The sequence below is a fragment of the Colias croceus genome, chromosome 1 (genome assembly GCF_905220415.1).
Source record: "Colias croceus chromosome 1, ilColCroc2.1".
Lineage (NCBI taxonomy): Eukaryota > Metazoa > Arthropoda > Insecta > Lepidoptera > Pieridae > Colias > Colias croceus.
In genome coordinates, this window is record NC_059537.1 from 14,026,795 (window position 1) to 14,041,794 (window position 15,000).

Consider the following 15,000-nt stretch of genomic DNA (forward strand, 5'->3'; position numbering starts at 1 on the left):
TTGACTTTGTCCAATGAATAAGGAATCACATGGAAGTGACATACCTACAAAAAAAGTGTGGCCGGCGCCATATTGAATGGAACAAAACATGGCGGTGTTTAGTGCCGAGAATATATCGATACACATTAATATGTTTATCGATATAAAAATAATCTATAATATAAAAATGAATCGCAAATTGTGTTGGTAAGCGCATAACTCGAGAACAACTGAACCGATTTCGTTAATTCTGTTTTTATTACATTTCTTGAAGTACGAGGATGGTTCTTATGGAGAGAAAACGTAAAAATGTACCACGGGCGAAGCCGGGGCGGACCGCTAGTATTTATATATACATATTTTTGAAGTTATACTTCTTTTGGCGCGATGGAGAAAAATAATGAGAATGAAGTATGACGATGAGTGCTCGTGACGGTAACACCTAAACAGGGTTACTTGTAAAACACCAGCAACCTCGCAGGACAAGATAGCTAACCTTGTATAATTTAATAAATCCAGTTCAATTTTGACTTGGATATAAGGATTACGGTAGACTTACAATTTGGCATTTAAGTTATCTGCTAAATTGACCAACTGGTTTATTGGATATTTTGTTTTGTTTGACTGGTGTTTTTGAAATCAGATATTATTGGAATGTAGTATTAACGGAAGCATGCCAGTCAAGAGCAAATGTGGTACAGGAATGCGGTATAAAATCTGTTGTATGCATTTTGCTGCTATGGTATTACAGCCATGCGGGATGGCGCATGCTCCGGAAAAACAGAATAATTTAGTATTCGATTGTTTTATTAAATTACTAGCGGTCCCGGTGAACTTCGTACCACCCAGTCATTGAATGTGCTGTTTGTTACCTTTTAGCTGAACTAATTTCAGTTTTGAGGAATGTAATATAATGATACAAAATAAATACTAATCTTCTAATATATAAAAATCAATGCCACTTTTCGTTGTAATTCCATAACTCGAGAACGGCTGAACCGATTTCGATAATTCTTTTTTTATTATATTCCTTGAAGTACGAGGATGGTTCTTATGTAGAGAAAACGTTAATATGTACCACGGGCGAAGCCGGGGCGGACCGCTAGTATAGGTATATAATAGTTTTTTATTACGATGAACAACACAATATACAGTAGGTAATAGAAAAAAAAAACAATAATTACTTAATAACAGAGAAAATTATAAAACTAAACTATTTCGTGCAGCCTGTGATGCACTCGGATTCACTCTGTTCATTTTTGAGTTCGGGATTTGAGGCTCAACCGGTACCTGGAAATGAAATGTCACAGTTTACATTAACTAACATTGTTCACTTTACATTTTAACTAACATGCAATACATTTTAATTAAAAGGGCAATGCTGACGCGACGGTTTGAAATTAATATTAACATTAGGGCTTGCAATAGCGGAATTTAAATTTATATTTTTGGTTTTATTTTATGGCATTCAAATGCTTTATAAATATAAATTTATAAAGAATAGAAAAATAAATTAAAACACCCCATGTATTTAAAGTAAATTTCACTTTCCCTCAGTCAATAACATTTCAACAACCAAATATCACCCAAGTTTGTACTCAAAAAATCATATAAAACCATCTCAGTTTGTTCACAGGCCCTCTTCAAAATAGGAGAAACGTTAGAATATAAATGACAGCCCTAAATCTAAATAAAAAGACCAAAAGTAAATTGGAAGACATCATGTGTCTACAGATAAACACCTCACCCTGTGTGAATGCAGCGGCAAACATACTGGTATAGCATCATCGTGCAGACTAATCACATCCATTGTTCTATTGAAAGCACTTTCGGGGAAATGTAGGGAACATACTATGATATATCCTTTACATTTGGCTTGATATTTTCAGTTTCAATTGCTTCTAACCATTTTCCTTTTCTATTTTCACTTCTTGGTAACCTATAAAAAATGAATTTTTAGGTTATTATAATTTTAGTCCTGACCTGACTTATTTATAAATACATTTTTAAAGTACTATAAAAGCGACTAATCTTACTTAAGTTAAAATTCATATTAGGTAAATTTAAGTGTTTTATTTTTCCTTCTGCTGCTCTTGGCAAAATTAATTTGTTAATTTGGAAGTGTATTAACCAAAGCAACTATTCTTAAGATTAATGACACAGGTCACAGCCTTGGGAGACGCACGTCTTCATCGAACATTTTGCTAATGTCGATATTATAAGCCATCACCAGCACCCAAATTCATTATTTTACTAGAACGAAAATATACAAAATAAAGCTATATTTGGTAACAATTTTGCACTGAACATAGTCTGTGAATACTCCTCAATTCAATATACATGAAAATAACTAAATCAGCAAAGAAATAACTAATATTTCAGTCAAAACGTATACATACCGGTGCAAAGACAAACTTTTCTGGTTTTCATTCTTTCCGGAGCCACATCCCACAATAATGCGCTTTGGCATTATGCCACTATTTGTCCTTGACCACTCTATATGTTTTAGACACAAATGTTTGTCACAATCACAAAAATATTCAATATTTTTCAATGTTTACTACGGAGCAATGACAGAGCATGTACATCGTAATAACGAGAACATAAAATGGCGACCGGCCACAGTAGGTATTTGAGCTAACTTCAAATGTCAAGCGGTATAGAATTAGCACTGACTGACGTATAGCCATATTTTTTCACATATCAGAATATTCATTAGTTAGAAAGAGACAGTATTAGTTTTATTATTTCGGTATCGAAATGCATGATATTTGTATAATCAGTTGTTTGTATAGAACAATATGCCCTGTCCATAGGATTCCTTAGTCATTGACTTTGACATGCGACAATGCGCTCTCTGGATTTTGGGGTTAAAACTAATTCTATATACCTACGTATACATATACGTAATACTAATAACTAGGTATATACCTACCTATTTTTTTTTTACTTAATAATTTAATATGTTGATAGTTGAAAATTGAAATCAAACTTCAAAATATGTGCCTGCTCACATATATTTGCGTCGTTATTGAAATAGGAGAGCTAACTGAAATATCATTTATTTTCAACATTTAAGAAATAAGACTAAAGATCTAAATGATTACGAAATGGATGGTATTTTAAAGATTTAGGTGATTTAAAAAAAACTTTTCACTTATAATAATAATTACAAGATTATTAGTATATAAATAAATTAGTTTCACTAAATGAATATTACCTACGGAGTCTATAAAAATAAGATATTTGGAAGTGCTAAATATTATTCGGTCAAATTTCTTAAAACATATTGAAGTAGGTATGTACTTACTAAGAATAATGAAGAAAACGACATTAAAAGAAATTAATACTTTATTTTTTAAATGCTTTCACTGTAATATTACATTTTATATAGGTACCTAAAACAAAACTGTCCGTGCACATAATTTTCAGTAGAAACTTTTGAAAGCCTGAACGTAGGGCTCGATTCAACGCACTTTCACCACACTCACGAGGACTAGAAACTTCACACGATTATCAACAAAATGAACTAAATAATAAGTTAATAAACTTCACGTATAGTAGCCGCCATTTTATGACAGAATTAACAAAATAATATTTTGTGATCTGCGAATTGCGATGTACTAACAAAATATTTTGTTAGTCAATGTTACCAATTAATAAATCATATTTTACACTTTTCATGTTAATTAATAAAATGTTTTCAATATAATTATTAAATCACACGCAGTATTTTTTATGTAAAATATTTTCCTGAATTAAAGTTCTATAGGATAGTGAATTAAAAATCTGAGATAATTGTTCTAATTCATTTAAACTTTGAAAATAGGGAATATAGAAAGGTTTTCATTTATCTTATTTTACTACATTGATTTCTTATAGACAACACTGAGAAGCTTTCAGAAAATGTTGCAAGTTTATTAATTTGTTACCATATGAAAATATGAAACGATTAAAATCGCAAAATTATTTAATGGAATTTAAAAAAAAAAGGTAAGCTTCGCATTCGATCTATTAAAATAAAATAATGTTTCAAGAATAACTGCCATTTATTTAAATGTCTCTAAACAATTTCCGATAACTTTAGAAAGTGCGATGCCATCTTTTGGGGATTTAATATAAACTGATTTAATACGTTTTTACACGCCAAAGTATAGATGACGTCGCTTTCTTTAATAAATGTCAGTTTGTTCTAGGTGTCCCCCCCCCCTGGATAACATGACAGATGTCAACAGCTGAGTGAACATCAGCTCTTAGTTTTAAATTCAATAAAATATATTATATTCAATAATTAGTGGTAAAAACAGTAATAATTAGTATTAGTTAACTATATTATCAACGTATGTGTATTAATTTATGTGAAGTACGCATTTATGTGACTGAAGCAACGTTTTGTACCTATAACGTGGATGTCAACGGCAACGGAAATTCAAATTCGAATTTCTTCGATAAACCAGGGGAGTACTAGTTCTAATATATCTACTATTTTTAACAATATACACAACATTCGCATTCATTTTAACTAATAACACTGCTCATATTTTATGAGTAACGTCACAATAAATACACGAGCGCATAGTTATCGTCTCACTTTGCTTGACAAGTTGGAAGCAATTTAGAGGACAAAAACTTATAGCTCCAGACAAAATATACTTCATTTTTACAAAAAAACTACTATTTATCTATTCACTATCTATCTAACACAAGTAAATTTTAGTATAATTGCATCATAAATACAATTTTTTAACATCTATTTCACCTGTTTCAGCAATTAAAATTACAACATGCTGACCCGCAAGGCATTGGCCAAAGACATGGAAAACAAACTAAAGGCCACACTACAGGATTTAAAGGCTTCACAATCCCTGTGTGAACAACTCTTGCTGGAGAGAGAGGAACATGAACTTGAAATCCAGAAAATAATTAAAAAGAACACAAGTTTGAAGGCCGAACTAGCTGAACTCCACACTCAATATATGGACAGCCAAAACAAGTGCACAGCCCTCCAAGACATTGTTGACAGCTTCCAACAGTGTTCCAATGACCACGAGAAGGCTCTCAGTCGTATCGTTGAACTGGAATGCAGTTTAATGGAGGTTCAAGAGGATAACTCCAAGCGGCTATGCAATTCATCCAACAGTCTTTATGGTGAACTGGTTGAATGTGAACAGTTAAGTGGCTTTGAAAACAGTAGGAACATTAAGTTCAATTCACATAACAAATTGAAAAAATATCTTAAATTATGTAAGTTTATAAAACGTACAAAATCAATTATTAGAAATAGATTTTCATGGAAAAATGTAGTACAATTACAAAATAAAAATAACAGTCTTGTGAAAGAGTTAGATAGTTATCATAGGGACTTAGAACATTATAAAATGTTATATGAAGTAGAAACTTCTGAACTGAAGGAGAAAATAGACTCATTAAATGGCACATTAATTGACCTCAAACAAAAATATTCGGCTGCCCAATTACAAATTAATGAACACATAAAAGAGGCAGATTACTTAATAAAGTTGAGCAATGAAAATATGGATCGCTTCGAGTCTCTGACCAATAACTATGTATGTAGGTGTTCCATAAGTGACAATGAGCAACCGTCCCACCGCCCCATAAGTCCATTGACTGCACTGATATACATAGTATTCAATCAACGGCAACAATTCCATCTACTAAAACGAAACATCTTTCTATGCAGGAAATTATTGTGTTGTCAGATAATATAGGTCAGGGATTTGGCGCTTTGCTTAACAATTTGGGGCATAAAGTAACTAATTTTTGTACTCCTAATAGTTCATTTACATATATCATGAATTCATTAGATAATTTTAGTTTTAATGAAAATAGTATTGTTATTATATTATATGGAGATAGTTTTAAATTAAAAAAACATGACATTGATATAGGATTTCAAAAAATGTTAAAAATTAGTAGTGAGACAAAATGCAAATTTATGTTGTGTACATTACCATATTTGCCTGGTTTGACACAAAATCAAAATAAATTTATCTATAATATTAACTTAAAATTATATAATTTAACAAATCATCATAGTGATGCATTTATATATTTTGACCTTAATTCTTGTACAAAATCTTTTTGTTTGACAAAGGATACAGTGTATCTGCCATTTAGATATAAGCGAGAACTTGCTATGTTAATAGCATATAATATTAACCAGTCTGGTACATGTTCGGTATCAGACCATCGATCTACTATAATTTTATGTAGTAGTAATTATATACATCAACCTAGGTTAAGTGTTGACAGACAATCTAGCCCTAAGCTAGATTTAAACTAGTATATAAGACAACAGCTAAGCAGACTTTTTCCATTGTGCATCAAAATATTCAAGGCTTGGCTAGCAAATTGTTAGAAATAGAATTGTTTCTGAATGATAACAATATTAAAATATTTTGTGTAACAGAACATTGGCTTAAACAATGTCAGTCGTTAGTAAATATTGAAAATTACAAATTAAAAAGTATATACTTTAGGACACAGGCTATTCACGGAGGTTCTGTTATTTTTGTACATGATAGTGTAAAATGTAAAGAACGAACTGACATTGTTAGTCTTTCTGTAGAACGGACCATTGAACTGTCCTGTGTGGAGCTGGAGCGTTATATTATTGTTTGCGTTTATAGACCCCCTTCCAGTGACTATAATATGTTTGAGACAGTCATGGAAGAAATATTAAAGCGTCTAAGCAGGAGTAAAAAAAAAGTTATAGTATGTGGCGATTTTAATATTGATTTACTTTTACAAACACAAACGGCTACACGAATTGTTAATTTATTTCAGTCATTTAATCTATATAAACTTTTTAACGAACCCACACGAATTACACCTACTTCTGCAACCTGTATTGATAATATTATATACTGTGACTGCATCTGTTTAGAGAAAAATATTCTCAATACATTGACTTCGGATCACTGTGGCCAGAAAGTAGTTTTTGAATGGGATTGCATACCTACATTTAAAAGGATTAATGTTAGGCCTATAACTAAAAAAGGCATTAATAAATTTAGGAATAATATTAATAAAAACCTGCCCATACTAAATGATCAATCCTTTCCTAATAGTCCTTGTGAAATGTTTAAAAAATCTTTTTAATTTAGTACATAATGAATTTGAAAAAATATTTAAAGTTAAATCTTTAAATATTACCAAGGATTTACCATTTAGTAAATGGGCGACAGCTAGTATACATATGTAGGTGCAGGAACATTCTTTATGAATTATAGGGTATGAAGCTAAAAAATATAGTAAAGACCCATCTTTCCTTAGTTATGTTAGAAATTACTCAAAAATTTTTAAAAAAGTTTGTTTTACTGCAAAGCGTTTGTATATCAAAGATAAAATACGCGACTCTGGTAATAAAGTTAAAACAGTTTGGTCTATTATTAACGGTGAAATGGGTAAAAGCAAATCAAGTAATACCATAAAACTTGTAAATAATGACAGGGTTATTGACAAAAGTGCTGATGTTGCGCTTGCTTTTGAAGAATTCTTCAGTAGTGTCCCTGCTACTATTACTAATAGTTTAAATTCGTCTTCAGCACTTGCAGAAACCTTTATGAGGGACCATGTTGCGGGGTGCAGTACATTATTTGAATTACGACACTTAACTGCTAGTGATATTGTTACTGCCTTTAAGACGCTTAATCTAAAAAATACTTGCGATCTTTGGGGAATGTCCGTAAATTTAGTTAATAATATAATAGAAAATATTGCGAAAAATTTAGCTTTCATATTTAATAAGTGTTGTGACTATGGTACATTTCCTAATTTACTAAAGCTTAGTAAAGTTATACCTCTATTTAAGAAGGGCGATCAAGAAGACTGTAACAATTATAGACCTATCTCTATTTTACCAACATTAAGTAAGGTATTCGAGAAGTTAATATTAAACCAATTGAGTAGTCATTTTGCATCTAATAATTTACTGCACACCAAACAGTTTGGTTTCGCAAAGGGGCGCTCAACCACAGATGCTGGAGTTGCACTTCTAACACATATATATAAAGCATGGGAAAACTCAAAAAATGCTCTGGGGATATTTTGTGACCTCTCCAAAGCATTTGACTGCGTTGAACATTGTACTTTGTTACGTAAACTTAATCACTATGGAATTAAAGGAAAAGCCCAGAACCTCATAGCGTCATACCTGTATGATAGGATACAGACTGTAGTTGTTGATGGAGAACGTTCTAGCGGTGCGTCAATTAACATTGGTGTTCCACAGGGGTCAATTTTAGGTCCCTTCTTGTTCTTGGTATATATCAATGATCTTCCCTATTATTTGCAGGATAGGTGTGAAATAGTTCTGTTTGCAGATGATACCTCATTAATTTTTAATGTGGATAGGCATGACCCAAATGTTGACGAAGTGAACAGTGCTCTTTTACACATATCTGAATGGTTTACTGCCAATAATTTATTATTAAATGCCAAAAAAACCACTAAAACGTAAAAAAGTTGAACAGAGATATTACCTTGAACGGGGAGGTATTGCATCCTACTGAGTCTACTGTATTTCTAGGGTTTACATTGGACGAGAAACTACAGTGGGGAGCCCATGTCAACACCGCTGCAGGTAAGCTCAGTTCAGCTGCATATGCAGTCCGAAAAATAAGGCATCTCACCGATGAAGATACGGCTAGATTGGTTTATTTCAGCTACTTTCATAGCATTATGTCCTATGGACTTCTACTGTGGGGTGTGAGGGCTGCAGATATAGAAACTATATCTGGGGGCACGGTAGTGCCCCCGCCAAGACGAGCCAAGCGAACAAGCACGGGCACTACCTACCTTTTCTCGAAGCGCTTCGACGTTTTTTTGAACCCTCATAACTTGGGTTTGGATTATGCTAGATCAACAAAATTTTCGGGATATATTGTCAATAGCGGACTTATTGAACATATTAAGTTTTAATTACATTAGCTTTTATACTTCAGATTTTATTTATATCTAAAAAACGCTAATTTCGTCACTGACTCACTGATGATCATCAAAATTCTTAAGGTATTTCCTAATGTCCTAGAAAGCTGAAATTTTGTATGTAAGCTAGTATTAGCACACAAACAACAAAAAAATTATAAAACTTGTAACTTTCATCCCCCAACCCCTTAAACTAGGAGATGGGAGTTTGTATGAGACCTGTAATTTTTTAAATTAAATTTTGATGACGCTAGAGGTCTAATCTAATAATCTAAAACTTGGTTCCCCTAGATATATATATGTATATGTACTCCTTGTTAAAAAAAATTTAATCGACATATAAAATTTTGTTACAAACAACTTACAAAAAGAAATGAAATCCCACCAAAAACATTTTCATGTAAAATTGTTGCCAAGACGAGCCCATATGACTCGCACTGTCAAAAAGTTATCAGATCTCGTGTAGAGCCAAGCTTCTAACACTACACGCCCTAACTCTACAAGGTCTAACTTCACAAACTCTACACCTTAGTCAAAATATGTGGCTTGGCCATTCGTTACTACAAGAACTATTGTATAACACAAAAGTAATGAACAGTGAATTAATTTTTCACCTTACGCCGATGTGAATGTAGCGAAATGGCCAAGCCACATATTATTTTGACTAAGGTGTAGAGTTTGTGAAGTTAGACCTTGTAGAATTAGGGCGTGTAGTGTTAGAAGCTTCGCTCTACACGAGATCTGATAACTTTTTGACAGTGCGAGTCATATGGGCTCGTCTTGGCAACAATTTTACATGAAAATGTTTTTGGTGGGATTTATCTTACAGAAAAGAGCCATTCGCTCTATATATAATTTACGTGCTCGGGACTCACTAAGAGATCATTTTAAGAATACTGGTATCCTTACTGTACCATCACAGTATATATTTAATAATATTTTGCATGTACACAAAAGCTCCGACTTACACACAAGAGTAGGAGATAGACACGATTATGGCACAAGGAACAGGAATAGAATTGAAATGCCATTTTTCCGATTAGCTAAAGTTAAAAATTCATTTATGGGTCAAGGTATACGCTTTTACAATAGAATTCCTCATAATATTAAAGAGTTTAGTATTATTATTTATTTAGGACAATGATGCTTGGGAGTTGGATAATAGACCTACGAATGGTGAAACAATAGTGAAGTGCAAGTGGGTTCTTAAAAAGAAGTGTGATTCAGAAAATAATGTGCGTTATAGAGCTAGGCTTGTAGCTAAGGGGTGTTCTCAAAAGTATGGTGTGGACTACAGTGAAACATTTTCCCCTGTTGTGCGACATACAACACTTAGGTTACTTTTTGCATTGTCTGTACAGTTGAATCTAGAAGTTACACATCTTGATGTAAAAACTGCTTTCTTGAATGGGGACCTGGCTGAGACAATATATATGCAGAAACCGGTTGGTTATGCTTGTTCAGATAATAGTAAGGTGCTTAAATTGAAAAAGGCTATATATTATGGTCTCAAGCAGGCATCCCGGGCTTGGCATAAGAAGGTAGATTCTTGTATGTTAATTGATGGTTATATAAAGTCAAAAATAGAGCCATGTTTGTATATTAAAATTGTTGGTAATAGTAGAACTATTGTAGCTTTGTATGTCGATGGTATGTTTGTTTTTTCCAACAATAGAGCTGAAAATAAACACCTTAAAACCATGTTAAGTAAAAATTTCCAGTTAAAAGACTTAGGTATTGTTAAGGAATGTTTAGGAATGTCTGTAAGTTTTAATAAGGAAAAAGGAACTGTTACATTAAATCAGAAGAAATATATAGATAAATTATTGTCTAAATTTTGCATGACTGATTGTAAACAAGTAAATACTCCTATGGAGGTCAATTTAAAATGTAAAAAAGAGACTACTGGTAGTAGCCAAAATCCTTATCAGCAGCTTGTCGGAAGCTTAATGTATTTAGTTGTTCTTACACGACCCGACATAGCATATGCGGTGTCTTATTTAAGCCCATTTAATAATTGTAATACTGAAGAACATTGGCAGTATGCAAAGAGAGTGTTAAAATATTTAAAGAAAACAAAAGATTTAGGCTTGAAATATTGTAAAGGTAATAATAATAATAACATTGTAGGTTATGTAGATGCAGACTGGAGTAATGATATTAATGATAGGAAATCATATTCTGGGTATTGTTTTGTTTTGTCAGGATCAGTAATATCTTGGAGATGTAGTACCTAAACAAAAATGTATTGCTTTATCTAGCACAGAGGCTGAGTATGTATCAATCTCAGAAGCATGTAAAGAGGCAGTTTACTTAAGGAATTTGCAGAATGAAATCACCCAAAAATTGTATACTATTACTTTATTCAATGATAGTATGAGTGCTCAGAAATTGTTATCTAACCCAGTTTTTCATAATAAAACGAAGCATATAGATGTCAGATATCATTATTGTAGAGAAATAATAACTGAAAACATTGTTAGTGTTGATTATATGTGTACATCAGATATGCCAGCGGATTTGCTCACAAAGAGCTTAGGCCCTATTAAACATTACAAACATTTAAATACTCTAGGTATTGTTGAAATATGAATTATGTACTTTTGTTTTGTTTGTGATTTTGTATATTTTGAGTGGGAGTGTTGAAAGTATCAAAATATAGAAGTGACAGTTATGTCAAATGTATCTGTGGTATGTTATGTCTGTAATGTGCTTTTGAATCTGTGGTCTGAATAAAATAAGTTAGTCGTTCTTTTAGCGTTTAGCTACTATTATGTATTCTGTGGTTCTTTGCTTTGTGGTGATATGCGTGTTTTTTTTTTCTTTTTTTTTTTATAAATAAGTGTCAAACCAAAATCATAAGTGAAACACATTTAAAGTGAATCAACGTAATCAAACCAATGTTCAATGAATGAAAAACTTACATACCTCCGTATTAGGGAAAATCGACGGAAATATCATGAAAATAAACATAGACACAACCGCAATACAAAATTTAAGTTCCACTTTTACCAATAAAGTGGTTTGGCACCTTTAAAAATAAATACTTACATATGCTTATCTTTGTTACTTACTTTCAAATGTTGTGAAATACCTCCGTATTAGGTGCTTTTACCTTGGCCGAATTTTTTCGAATTTTCTGAGAAAAGAGAAACGAAACAGCTCATGTTGTGATTATAAATTTCGAACACAAACCTAACTATTAAATCGTCACACATAAACCTAATCAAACGTAAACGTTCAAATTTATGTCTATCAAAAATTAACGCCCTCTTTTGTCGTTGTTGTTGTTGTTGTTGTTGTTGTTGTTTGTTGTTGTTGTTGTTGTTGTTTATAATTTATTTAATATGGACCACGAAATTTATAATAATGAATTATTTTTGACGACTGCACGCGTGCAAAGTTTTTTGACTTGACCTTGAAAACACGAGGCGTTAGTCGCGCGCGGCGTATGTTTGTATGTATGTATTATGTATGTATTATGTATGTATTATGTATGTATGTATGTATGTATGTATGTATTATGTATGTATGTACATATGCCGTGCGTGATACGTGAATGGTGTCGGAGAAAATTAAACAAGCAGAAACATCATAGCCGGGATGCGAGACAATCGGTGCGCGAGGCTAGCGAAGACGGGCGCGGGGGGGCGTTGCGTGTGCGCAGCGAGAGATTGTACGTACGTATGTGTATGTAATCATTATTTCGTCGCTGTTGTACCGCGTCGCCCGTGTGCTCTGCGCTCTCCTCGTTGCCGCCGTTCGCGTGTCGGTGTGGGGTTGGTGTTTGGTGGTGAGTCTGACAGAGTTGTAGAGTAGTGTGTTAGTTCTATGAAATAATAAAAGACCACCAAAGATGATGATATTGTAAAAGCGTTTGTGCATACGGCGCGATACAGTTTTTAATCTTTAGTGGTGGTAGTAGTAGTAGTAGTAGTAGAAGAAGTAGAAATTAGTAACTGTAGTAACATTGCGTCTGCCGACGGTTTGATAGATTGTCAGTTTCGTAGATTGTATTTTATATGTGTAGTGTAATAAATATTACGCATCTTGATACACTCTCGGAGCGCAGACCGTGAAAAATATACGACTACTATTGAACGGCAGTATAAAATTTTTTATTGCTCACATCGCACACGTTTGTGATGTACCAATGGGCTTTTATCAGATGTTTATATGTGGTCGCAATTTTCGATCCTTCCACTCTCCGTGCGTAGATTGATCGTTTGCGTCATAAAAGTTGACCGATATTAAAATTTTTCCTTCGCTTGATGCGAATGGGAATTGTTAAGGGGTGTCTCGTTAAGATGATACTTTCAACGATTTAACTGACTGTGTTCAGATTTATCCACGTGTGCGCGCGCGCGTGTGTGAATAGTGTGCGTGTGACGGTCGCCGCCGTTGCATATCATGTTATTTAAACACGCCGCGCGCATATGTATGTATATAGAGAAGCGAACGTCGCGGCGGCATCGTCGTGTCACGTTTGAGGCTCTAGCGGAAGCTTTAGTTAGCTCCCTGGTTGATCCTGCCAGTAGTTATATGCTTGTCTCAAAGATTAAGCCATGCATGTCTCAGTGCAAGCCGTATTAAGGCGATACCGCGAATGGCTCAATATATCAGTTTTGGTTCCTTAGATCTTACTCAGTTACTTGGATAACTGTGGTAATTCTAGAGCTAATACATGCAATCAGAACTCTGACCAGTGATGGAATGAGTGCTTTTATTAGATCAAAACCAATCGACGGAGGGCCTGGCGTCTGAAGTCGTTAATTTTGATGAATCTGGATAACTTTTGCCGATCGCATGGTCCAGTACCGGCGACGCATCTTTCAAATGTCTGCCTTATCAACTTTCGATGGTAGTTTCTGCGACTACCATGGTTGTCACGGGTAACGGGGAATCAGGGTTCGATTCCGGAGAGGGAGCCTGAGAAACGGCTACCACATCCAAGGAAGGCAGCAGGCGCGCAAATTACCCACTCCCGGCACGGGGAGGTAGTGACGAAAAATAACGATACGGGACTCTTACGAGGCCTCGTAATCGGAATGAGTACACTTTAAATATTTTAACGAGGAACAATTGGAGGGCAAGTCTGGTGCCAGCAGCCGCGGTAATTCCAGCTCCAATAGCGTATACTAAAATTGTTGCGGTTAAAAAGCTCGTAGTTGCATTTGTGCGCCGCGCTGTCGGTGCACCGCATCCGCGGTGATACTGACACGTTTGCGGAGCATATCGTCGGTGAGCCGGTCGTTAAAAGCCGGTTCAATATCAAAATCCTATCGCGGTGCTCTTCAGTGAGTGTCGAGGTGGGCCGACAATTTTACTTTGAACAAATTAGAGTGCTCAAAGCGGGCTCAAAATGCCGCTTGAATATTTCGTGCATGGAATAATAGAATATGATCTCGGTTCTATTTTGTTGGTTTTCAGAACTCCGAGGTAATGATTAATAGGGATAACTGGGGGCATTCGTATTGCGACGTTAGAGGTGAAATTCTTGGATCGTCGCAAGACGAACATCAGCGAAAGCATTTGCCAAAGGTGTTTTCATCAATCAAGAACGAAAGTTAGAGGTTCGAAGGCGATTAGATACCGCCCTAGTTCTAACCGTAAATATGTCATCTAGCGATCCGCCGACGTTACTACAATGGCTCGGCGGGCAGCTTCCGGGAAACCAAAGATTTTGGACTCCGGGGGGAGTATGGTTGCAAAGCTGAAACTTAAAGGAATTGACGGAAGGGCACCACCAGGAGTGGAGCCTGCGGCTTAATTTGACTCAACACGGGAAATCTCACCAGGCCCGGACACCGGAAGGATTGACAGATTAATAGCTCTTTCTTGATTCGGTGGGTGGTGGTGCATGGCCGTTCTTAGTTGGTGGAGCGATTTGTCTGGTTAATTCCGGTAACGAACGAGACTCTAGCCTGCTAAATAGGCGTCGTCATTTAGGTGTGCGCGGCTCTCGGGTCGCGCAACTCACTGGCGGCGTATTAAAATTCTTCTTAGAGGGACCGGCGGCTTTGAGCCGCACGAGATTGAGCAATAACAGGTCTGTGATGCCCTTAGATGTCC

At 34.7% G+C, this 15,000-nt stretch overlaps 1 long non-coding RNA gene and 1 other non-coding gene across 2 annotated transcripts in view; one reads left to right on the forward strand and one right to left on the reverse strand.

The window, feature by feature from the left end:
• Positions 1–1,131: 1,131 nt before the first annotated feature.
• On the reverse strand, positions 1,132–2,575 carry LOC123696898. Its single transcript, XR_006752141.1, has 3 exons — positions 2,379–2,575; positions 1,727–1,918; positions 1,132–1,269 (listed from the first exon to the last, which is right to left on the reverse strand). It is a non-coding gene; the product is annotated as an uncharacterized LOC123696898 (long non-coding RNA).
• Positions 2,576–13,443: 10,868 nt separating this feature from the next.
• Positions 13,444–15,000, forward strand: part of LOC123697791 — a 1,905-nt gene continuing 348 nt past the window's right edge. The window contains exon 1 of the ribosomal RNA XR_006752278.1: positions 13,444–15,000. This exon is cut by the window's right edge and continues 348 nt beyond it. This is a non-coding gene — a ribosomal RNA (small subunit ribosomal RNA).